Below are 10,611 nucleotides of genomic sequence, written 5' to 3'. Positions count from 1 at the left end.
CCGAGTCCTAAAGGGCAAAGTTGATAGACTAGGTCTGTGGCAGGTGGTGAGGGAACCAACAAGAGGGGAAAACATACTTGACCCCATCCTCACCAACCTGCCGGCCACAGGTGCATCTGTCCATGACAGCATCGGTAGGAGTGTTCACCACACAGTCCTTTGGAGACCAAGTCTTGTCTTCATATTGAGGATACCCTCCATTGTGTTCTGCGGCATTACTACTGTGCCAAATGGGATAATTTTGAACAGATCTAGCAATTCAAGACTAGGCAACCATGAGGCGCTGTGGGCCATCAGCAACAGCAACAGGATTGTACTCAACCACAATCTGTTTGTAACCTCATGGTCCAGCAATCCCCCACTCTACCATTACCACCAAGCCAGAGGATCAACTCTGGTTCAATGAAGAGTGCAGGAGGGCATGCCAGGAGCAGCACTAGACATACCTAAAAATGAGTTGTCAACCTGGTGAAGCTACAACACAGGGCTACTTGCATGCCAAATGGCATAAGCAGCAAGTGATAGACAAAGCTAAGTGATTCCACAACCAACGGATCAGATCTAAGCTCTACAGTCCTGCCACATCCAAAAGATAAGGCTGAAGTATTTGCAACAATCTTCAGCCAGAAGTGGCAAGTGGATGATCCCTCTTGGACCCCTCCAGAGTTCCCCATCATCAAAGGTGTCAGTCTTTAGCCACTTCAATCCATGCCACATGATATCAAGAAATGGGTGAAGGCACTGGATACTACAAAGGCAATGGGCCCTGACAATATTGCAGCAATAGTACTGAAGACTTGTGCTCCAGAACTTGCCGTGCCCCTAGCCAAGCTGTTCCAGTATAGCTGCAACACTGGCATTTACCAGGCAACGTGGAAAATTGCCCAGGTATGCCCTGTACACAAAAAGCAGGTCCAATCCAAACTAGCCAATTACTGCCCTATCAGTCTACTCTCCATCATCAATAAAGCGATGGAACGGGTCATCAACAGTGCTATCAAGCGGTACTTGCTCAGCAATAACCTGCTCACTGATGCTCACTTTGGGTTCTGCCAGGGCCACTCAGCTTCTGGCCTCATTATAGCCTTGGTTCAAACATGGACAAAAGAGCAGAACTCCCGAGGTGAGATGAGAGTGACTGCCCTTGACATCAAGGCCACATTTGACCGAGCGTGGCATCAAGAAGCCCTAGCAAAACTGGAGTCAATGGGAATCAGAGGTAAAACTCTCCAGTGGTTAGCACAAAAGAAGATGGTTGAGGTTGTTGGAGGTCAATCATCTCAGCTCTAGGACATCACTGCAGGAGTTCCTCAGGGTAGTGTCCTAGGCCCAACCATCTTCAGTTGCTTCATCAATGACCTTCCTTACATCATAAAGGTCAGAAGTGGAGATGTTCGCTGAGGATTGCACAATGTTCAGCATCCATTTGCAATTCCTCAGATACTGAAGCAGTCCATGTCCAAATGCAGCAAGACCTAGACAATATCCAGGCTTGGGCTGACAAGTGGCAAGTAACGTTCGTGCCATACAAGTGACAGTCAATGACCATCTCCAACAAGAGAGAATTTAACCATCATCCCTTGACATTCAATGGCATTACCATCACTGAATCCCCCACTATCAACATCCTGGGGGTTACCAATTACCAGAAACTGAACTGGACTAGCCATATAGATATTGTGGCTACAAGAACAGGGCGGAAGCTAGAAATCCTGCAGCAAGTAACTGACTTTCCCCAAAGCCTGGCCACTATCTACAAGGCACAAGTTAGGAGTGTGATGGACTACTCCCCACTTGCCTGGATTAGTACAGCTGCAATAACACTCAAGAAGCTTGACACCATCCAGGTCAAAGCAGCTCACTTGATTGCTGCCATCTGGAAGGACAAGGGCAGCTGTTACATCAGTACACCACCACATGGAAGTTCCCCTTCAAGTCACTCACAATCCTGACTTGGAAATATATCATCGTTCCTTCACTGTTGCTGGGTCAAAATCCTGGAACTCCCTAACAGTACTGTGGGTGTACCTACACCATAGGGACTGCAGCAGTTCAAGGAGCAAGAGCAATTGGGATAGACAATAAATGCTGGCCTACTCAGCGATGCCCACATCCCCTAAATGAATTTTTAAAAACTATACAATCACTTGGAGCCATCAATCAAACTATGAACTTATAGCCCGTTTCCCCCTTGCCCCAACACACTGTGATAATGAATCATTGCGGAATCAGTCATGCAGCACTATTCCTATAATGACAACCCTCAGGCTTACGTCAAGAGAGTAGTGAAATTGTAAGCAGTCATAGCAGACTGTTTTTCTTTGAAAAAATTAAAGTGTATATCTATGTCATGACAGCGTGACAGTTCCAATGAGTTTATCCAGTTTTTATGCACATTCATGTCTAATTTTAACAACCCCATAGGGCACTTTACCTCTCCCAAAGGGCACTTGATCTCTCCCAAAGGGGTCCCTGAACTATCTCTTCAAATGAGTCCGGCAGCCTTAGATATTTTGCTCAGATAGCTAAAGCCCAAGTGCTGTGTTTTGCACATCCTACTAAGACCCTGGCAAAAATGGTGGGTACCAGGTTCGGGGGCACGACTTCTGGAATTGGGACTCCGGTGCCATTTTGGCTAAGCCAGAGACCCCTTCCGTCCCTATGAAAATTTGGGCCATTGTCTCAGGATAAGGGGTCAATCACTCAAGACTGAGATGAGGAAGAAGTTCTTTACTCAAAATGGTAAAATTTTAAAATTCTCTAACCCATTGGGTTGTGGATGCTCAGTATATTAAAGGCTGAGATAGATAGATATTTGGACTGTAGGGGAGTGAAATGATATGGGCTTGTGGTGAAAAAATAGAATTGAGGTCAAAGATTAGCCATAATCTAAGAAAATAGCAGAGCAAACTTGAAGGGCCATATGGCCGACTTCAGCTCCTATTTCTTATGCTAATATGTAAATAGAGGTCCATTAAGATACTGAATTCTTTGACTTCTTGTGTACCTTGTACACCTTGAAAATAAAAAGACTCAGTTGGTTCAATCCATCTTTAGAAAAAAGAAGAGGAATTTCAGGAGGATCTTCCATAGATAAATGAGGGAAGAAGGATGTCACAGTTACCCATTGAAAATCACAGTATTTAATGATGTATTCAACAGCACCAGTGCAATGATATAGATATTTATTTGGTTACTCTTAATGTGTTTGGAAGATAAATTGCCAAGTAGCTCATTCACTGTGTTATTAAGGACAGAAACATCAGATCCTCCCAAGTCAATGATTCTGGTAGACTCTTGGTCTGATCTGATGTTCAGGAGATACCTAGGAGGCATATAGGTGTGGTAAAATATCAAACTGTGCTCAGGCTGGTTAGCCACAGGATCCTTTGAATGCAAAGCTTTTTCTAAATAAGACAGACAAGGAATTAATCCACCCTGGTGCAGACAGCCAAAAAGTACTGAACATTAAATGTTAAACACAACAATTGCAGCTTTCCCCCTCAACATGTCATAACTTAAAACATTGTGTATAACAACTGGTATAATGAGTGGACTAAGAAACTGTGCTTCCTGATGACTAAAGAAGGACAGGATGATCAGAGGAACAAAATAAACCAAAATTAAATACTCAATAATTGAAGGAGTGGCAGGAAACTCCATTAATAATCTATTTTCAAACTGCTGTTTCCTTGGGACATGACATCGATCTGTGCAGACAAATTTGTGGGTTATAATTCTGATAGCAGATACAACAGCTGACAAGTGAAGAGCACCGAACATCACAAGCCCATTAACAGACAGGTGTGTAAACCAGGGATGCCTCCCATGTGCAGAAAGGTTTTCTGGATCCAAGTTATACTGAATAAAATTGAGTGGAGTTAAAACTAGATGCTTGCTTAGATAAACAATGTGTTTATGTATGATATTTCCATCTTTCAAAAACCGGTCAATTTCAGAAAACAATAAAGCAAAATATAGCGTATCTATAATAATGAAAATGCAAGTGGCTACAATTACAGGTGAAAAAAAGCCAAAGGATCTCTTTAATATTGTTCTTAAACTGAATTGAAATGTGCCTTTCTGATCACGAGAAAGCCACAGGAGCATTGGCACTAAAGCATAACCAATGAATGTAGGTCTGTTAAAAAAGCTGGAAACTGAAATAATCCCAATAAGATGTTTTTTGTTCCTCCTTTCCTTTTTTCTAGGATGTGGTGCTACTCGTGCTTGTGTTGTGTCTACTGCCACCAACACCAGCAATAATGCAGAGCTCCTTCTATAACATTTGAAAATGTCCTGGTGTAAAAATCCAGCATCACGTGTGACCCATTCAGCAGTACTAAAGCATGCCATGGATCTGCTCCCCAGAGACAAGCTAAATGGTATATAGAATAGTCCAGTGTAAAGGACAGGCATGTCAGGTAAATTCTAGGGAAAACCAACAAATTGTAACTGTTTAGAATACTACCAAAAAGGCCAGAATTGTGTAAATTTTTCAGGACTATGAAGGAAAAGCCAGCTGTGACCAGTGGGAACAGGACCGATCAGGTGGGATAGCTGGTATTGAATTCCCAACTACGAAAGATCTTCAAGCTCAAAATGTCACCTGTAAAGAAAGGAAAGACATGCATTTTCAATACAAATAAAAAGATGGTTTGTGCAATTTAAAGACTTGAGCTAGGCTGTTGGCAAACTGCAGAAAGTGAAAACAGCAGCAACCAATACCAGAAGCACTTGACATTCTGGACCATTGTTCTTATGTAAATGCTAACGTGATAACCTGTTCTCTCCTTCCCTGAAACCAAAAAGGACATGATCAAACAACGATGGCCAACTTAAAATGTGAATACACAAAGAATGAAAGCACTTTGTTTTGATGTGTAATCTAATGTTGTATAGAACACCTGTTTGTAAACAGTTACTCACTGAATTAAAAATTGGCTTACTTTTCCTTCAATTATGTTGCAATTTGCTACTGTGATAACAAGACTAAATCATTATCTAATGCTACCTCACCAATAAATCACTGGCAAGAAGCATGGCTATTTCAGCAGGTTTGTTTATCAGGTATGATACAGCTTGTGTCTTTAAAACCTAGCCTGATTAGGAACTCTGTGGCTGCTCATGGCAATTGCTTTAATTTGCCTAATTCACTGGGTCAAGTCGTATACCTAAATCACTTTGACATGGCACAACTCAATAGAGGCTGAGGTGTAGATGAAATTATTCAAGGATACTAAGGGCGGAATTTTCCATGCCTGGCGGTGTCCAGCGTGTTCGGCAGTGTGAGCGGACAATATGGCGAGAAGGCCAAAAATCAGTTTCACGACAACATGAAACCAGTTTACAATCGTCCACTCTGCCCATCAATGGCAGGCTGCGTTTCCCACTGTCGAATGTCGGGAACTTCATTATAATACAACTGCATATGACTATAAGCTCAGCTCACCGGAATCATCCCCCCACACTGGATCATCAGAGCACATTGGCCAACTGTCCATAAGCAATGTGCACTTGGCGAGCTGCACTTCACTCAGGACTTGGAGGTTTGTTTTCCTATCTTGCTTCGGGAGCACTCACAGTCATCAGTGCCAGGCCTCACTGACAGCATCACATCACCTTTAGGGGGGTTCACAGGCAGGTCTCTACCTACCAGACCAGCCATAAGTTACGGGTGACTTTTCAATGGTTGCAGGGCTAGATCTTGCTTGGGTAGGGGGAGAAGTGGCCTCAGGCAAGGGGAGAGGCTGCAGGTCGAGGACTGTACTGGTGAAGGGGGGTATCCCAGGATGTGTGTGGGGGCACAAGTTGATCTGTGCAAGTGGCACAGATGTTAAGTGCTGAGGAGGCAGTGTCCAGAGGAGATGAGGCCAGATGGAGGTGTGAGGGTGTGCATGTGAGATTGAGTGGTGATGTCCCTTGAGCTGGCAGTGAGTGAAATGCCAGTGAATGTGTGATTGGCTTGAGTGTGTGAGTTTAGAGTGATAAGATGTTGCCTTACCCTGGCGGCATGGATGAGATCATTCATCCTCTATTTGCATTGAATAGCCAACCTCTTCAGTGCAGCATTGGCCCTGACCACCACTGCCATCGCCTACCAAGTCGGAGTGGTACTGTTGCTGCCCTTCCTACGGCCAGAGTAGAGCTGGAGGACACCTTGGTGGGCCTCCATGGCTCAAGGGATGTGTCACTAAACCTGGAGGCTGCAGTCTTCTTGCTTTTTGGGGCCATGTCTTCTTTGGAGCAGTCCTGGGCCAGAAGCACTGAGAAGTGTGCAAGTGGCTGCATTTTAAATGTGGTGCCCGGTATGATGAAGCAGCGAGGTGACGGTGTGGCGGCCAAATCGGAGCCCACCCACCATCAATACGGCACGTTTCCCAGGAAAACATGATTAACGAGGCTGGATTGGGATGATAGGCATGAGTGGCCACCATTGCGGCCAGTGGGTAAAACGTTCTTTTTCCTGTCCACTACCGTACTTAGTGCAAATCTGGGACAATTCCACCCTAAGAATCTCAAAATAATGTTAATCTGCTGAAGTCATTAAAGAATGTTGATATTTTTAACCTGCTGATTTATCATTGCTTCTGTAAAAAAATACATCTGGTTATAAACTTAAATCAGTAATTTTAGCTTGAGCAATATGGTCTATTATTGTTGCTTTTTTCTGTCCTTGCCAAGAGATCAAGCATATCTATTAACATCTTTTCCAGATGCATAACATAATGTTAAAAAGGTAAATTGTTTGCCCTGCAACATAAATATACAATATACTTTATGCATTAGGCTATCTTTGGTTAAACCTACAGAGGCTGACATTTGTACTGAACATGAATAAAAATTTTGGGAAGAAGCCCAAAACAGACATTTTATCTGTACAACTGATTTTGAATTCCACCCTCAGCTGAGATTTGTAACTGGGTTTCTCCAAAGAGTAGTGGTGATTTTTTCAATTTCATTTGCTTAGGGTGGAGGTCAGGCAGGGTCCCATTTGTCACAGGTACACCTATCAAATAGACCAAGCATGTTAAGCTATGTCTTCTGAACCTCTGTGATACAAAAGGCGAACTGTTTGGAATCACGCCAAAAAATATTTGTAGAAAATAGATTTTAAAGAAGTTATCAGAATTTTTTTTTACCTGCCATAACCTGTGGAGACTGAAAAAATTCATCAGGATGTATTAGCCTGTTTGTGGTCCCAGACACAAACCTGAACAACCCAAGTGCCAACCATACCATCCTGAGCACCACTGAGAACACTCACTACAGCAACAATAAAATTATATTTTAGTGATCGTTCTCATGATGTAGATAGAATAGATCACAGAATCACACAGTGCAGAAGAGGCCCTTCGGCCCATCGAAGCTGCACCGACACATGAAAAACACCTGACCTACCTACATAGTCCCATTTACCAGCACTTGGCCCATAGCCTTGAATGTTATGAAGTGCCAAGTGCTCATCCAGGTACTTTTTAAAGGATGTGAGGCAACCTACCTCCACCACCCTCCCAGGCAGTGCATTCCAGACCGTCACCACCCTCTGGGTAAAAAGGTTTTTCCTCACATCCCCCCTAAACCTCCTGCCCCTCACCTTGAACTTGTGGCCCCTCGTGACTGACCCTTCAACTAAGGGGAACAGCTGCTCCTTATCCATCCTGTCCATGCTCCTCAAAATCTTGTACACCTCAATCAGATCACCCCTCAGTCTTCTCTGCTCCAACGAAAACAACCCAAGTCTATCCAACCTCTCTTCATAACTTAAATGTTTCATCCCAGGCAACATCCTGATGAATCTCCTCTGCACCCCCTCCAGTGCAATCACATCCTTCCTATAATGTGGCAACCAGAACTGCACACTCCAGCTGTAGCCTCACCAAGGTTCTATACAACTCCAACATGACCTTCCTACTTTTGTAATCTATGCCTCGATTGATAAAGGCAAGTGTCCCATATGCCTTTTTCACCATCCCTCTAACATGCCCCTCTGCCTTCAAAGATCTATGGACACACACGCCAAGGACCCTTTGTACCTCATAACTTCCTAGTGTCATGCCGTTCATTGAATACTTCCTTGTCAAATTATTCCGTCCAAAGTGTATCACCTCACACTTCTCAGGGCTAAATTCCAACTGCCACTTATCTGCCCATTTGACTATCCCGTCTATATCTTCCCAAGACACTCAACCTTACTGTTAACCACCTGGCCAATCTTTGTGTCATCTGCAAACTAGTCGTTTATATAAATGACAACAATAAGGGACCAAGCGCAGATCCCTGTGGAATGCCACTGGACACTGGCTTCCAGTCACTAAAGCATCCTTCTGTCATCACCCTCTGCCTCCTACAACTAAGCCAATTTTGAATCCACCTTATCAAATTACCCTGAATCCCATGTGTATTTGCCTTTTTTATAAGTCTCTCATGTGGGACCTTGTCAAAGGCTTTGCTGAAATCCATATAAACTGCATCAAATTCACTATCCTCATCTACACACCTGTTCACCTCCTCAAAAAATTCAATCAAATTTGTTAGGTATGACTTCCCTCTGACAAAGCCATGCTGACTATCCCTGATCAAACCTTGCCTCTCCAAGTGGAGATAGATTCTCTCCTTCAGAATTTTCTCCAATAGTTTCCCTACCACTGACGTGAGACTTACTGGTCTGTAGTTCCCTGGCTTATCTCTACGACCCTTCTTAAATAGCGGAACCACATTAGCTGTTCTCCAGTCCTGTGGCGCCTCCTCCGTGGCCAGAGAGGAATTAAAAATTTGGGTCAGAGCCCCTGCAATCTCCTCCCTTGCCTCCCACAGCAGTCTGGGACACAAATCATCCAGGCCTGGAGATTTGTCCACTTTTAAGCCTGCCAACGCATCCAATACCTTGTCACTCCCTATTTTAATTTGCTCAAGAACCTTGCAGTCCCTCTCCCCAAGTTCCATACCTTCATCCTCATTCTCTTGGGTGAAGACGGATGTGAAATATTCGTTCAACAGTCTACCGATGTCCTCTGGCTCCACCTATAGATTGCCCCCTTGGTCCCTTATGAGCCTTACTCTTTCCCTGGTTATCCTCTTCCCATTGATAAACTTATAGAATATCTTGGGATTTTCCTTACTTTTACCAGCCAGAGATTTCTCATATCCCTTCTTTGCTCTCCTAATTGCTTTCTTAAGCTGCACTTTCTGTACTCGACTAATGCCTCTGCTGATTTGCTCCCCTTGTACCTGCTAAAAGCCTCTCTTTTCCTTCTCGTTGTAACTTGATGTGCAGCAAAAGAAAATTTGAAACATTAAATTAGAATATTTCATAGCAAAGAAATTTGATACATGCTCTAACATCTGTGTCAGTTATTTTACTCACATATCTGGGTGGAATCCATTAATTAGTGTCAACTGTAACAGTGATTTGTGATTGTGTCCCCTTAGAAGCATTAACAATTTGACACAGTGCAAGTTAATATTGTAATCAACAATTGATTATGGAAAATAAAACAGTTAATATTTATTCAGTGTTAATCAGTAATTCATAATATAAAGTCTCGATATCTTCTCACATTTAGAAACAGTGCCTATGTATCTGCTTTCCATAGAGTTTTGAAGATTGAATGAAATTATTCATGTTGATTTTGTTAAATTTGCCCACAACTATTACCATCTGAAAGGACAAGGGCAGCAGACACATGGGAACACCACCACTTGGAAGTTCCCCTCCAAGCCAATCACCATCCTGACTTGGAAATATACCTCCATTCCTTCACGGTCACTGGAACAAAATCCTGGAACTCCCTCCCTAACTGCACTGTGGGTGTACCTACACCACAGGGACTGCAGGGGTTCAAGAAGGCACTTCACCACCACCTTCTCAAGGGCAATTAGGGATAGGCAATAAATGCTGGCCTAGCCAGCGACACCCACGTGCCGTAAAAAATTAGTGTTGCGCAAGTCTGGTAAAGGTAGAAGATACAAATGTGAATATGGCAGCAGAAATGTGTTTGGCTAAAGGGCGGCAAAATGAGAGTAATGGTTAGTTTTTTGGGGCTGGAATGATGTAAACAGCACTACGCCACAGCAGGTAGTGTTTGGACTACTGTTCTTAATATATATAAATGGGCTTGGGGATATTAAAAATTTGCAAGTGACACAAAAATAGGGAGTATGGTTAAATCTGAAGAGCACTTTTCAAGAGGACACTGATGGATCAGTATTAAGATGTATTAATATTAATGAAAATAGGCATTTGATTATCAACAACATTTTAGAGCTTTTTACAAAGATGTCATTAACTGAATGCTATTTTCTCACAAGTACAATGATAATAAAAGTTTTTTTAAAGAACAAGCCTTTAGTTACCATCAATGTCTGTGAGCGATTTGCACGATCATGTAGCAGGTGATACACAAGTCATTAACATAATACAAGTGATGTCATTTTGATGAGCATGTAGCTCGTGGGCTACAAGTTGCCAGCCCAGGAACTAATCACTTAGCGTTTGGGCTAAAAGATTAACACATGATACTTTTAACACTCAGTGTGATGTGAAGGATTCTATGGTGCCCTTTATATTTTTGCATCGTTATGCATGACTTTATTTCCTTTTCTTCTCCT

General features: G+C 42.9%; 1 pseudogene; it reads right to left on the bottom strand.

Annotated features, from left to right (window-relative positions):
- Positions 1-3,120: 3,120 nt before the first annotated feature.
- Positions 3,121-6,437, bottom strand: LOC121287179 (annotated as a pseudogene).
- Between the last annotated feature and the right edge of the window lie 4,174 nt (positions 6,438-10,611).

Source organism: Carcharodon carcharias, chromosome 2, assembly GCF_017639515.1.
Source record: "Carcharodon carcharias isolate sCarCar2 chromosome 2, sCarCar2.pri, whole genome shotgun sequence".
Classification (NCBI taxonomy): Eukaryota; Metazoa; Chordata; class Chondrichthyes; order Lamniformes; family Lamnidae; genus Carcharodon; species Carcharodon carcharias.
The sequence above is the reverse complement of the archived record's forward strand: the minus strand, read 5'-3'. Positions and strand labels throughout refer to the sequence as shown.